Source organism: Colobus angolensis, unplaced genomic scaffold (assembly GCF_000951035.1).
Source record: "Colobus angolensis palliatus isolate OR3802 unplaced genomic scaffold, Cang.pa_1.0 Scaffold670, whole genome shotgun sequence".
Classification (NCBI taxonomy): domain Eukaryota; kingdom Metazoa; phylum Chordata; class Mammalia; order Primates; family Cercopithecidae; genus Colobus; species Colobus angolensis.
The window spans coordinates 79144-79973 of record NW_012120377.1 but is presented as its reverse complement, the minus strand read 5'-3'; positions in this window follow the sequence as shown (position 1 = coordinate 79973).

Sequence of the window (830 nt, the reverse complement as noted above, 5' to 3'; positions counted from 1 at the left end):
CAGGATGGTCTCGATCTCCTGACCTCGTGATCCACCCGTCTCGGCCTCCCAAAGTGCTGGGATTACAGGCTTGAGCCACCGCGCCCGGCCCTCTTAATTCTTAAAAAACAAAAAAACATTGTCTCTTAATTCTGCATGCATTGAAACACACACACACAAACACACACACACAAACATTTTTTATCCATGTTAAAATAGATATGCAGGTATCAAAAGTGATCAGTGGTGAGAAAAATCATCTTTGTGTATGCTTCTGTTTGCATAATTTGTAGAAGAGGAAAAGGGAAAAACTGATTTTTGTCTTCCTTCTCCAACTTTTAAGATTTGAGTTTTAACTCAAAGTGAAGTTTATCATTATTGTGATGATTATACTTGCCAAGGACTGCATCTGGTTGGTGGTTTAAATGTTTATGCATCATTTGTTGTGTGTGTGTGTGTGTATGTGTGTATATGTATATATATATATGTGTGTGTGTATATATATATACATATGTAAAATAGTTTTGGGATTTTTCTAACTAAAGGTAGTGAAATTGGCATGAAGAAGCATGAATGTTATAATGTGTTTTGAAATTTACCAGAGCTTTGCCCTTCAGGTCACAGTATAAGCCATAACTCTTCAATCAAATTTCCTTAGTTGCTATGGAATTAGGAATTAGACCAATTCTGATTTTCTAATTTTTTATAGGTGTCTGTGTATTCAGGGAATAATCTAGTTTGAGCTGAATCAAAATTAATTAGATTAATGGTCAAAGAAGTTATGGATTTATTTCCTACCCAAAACAAAATGCATTATTATTAACAATAATAATCACATTGTATCCAGCTCC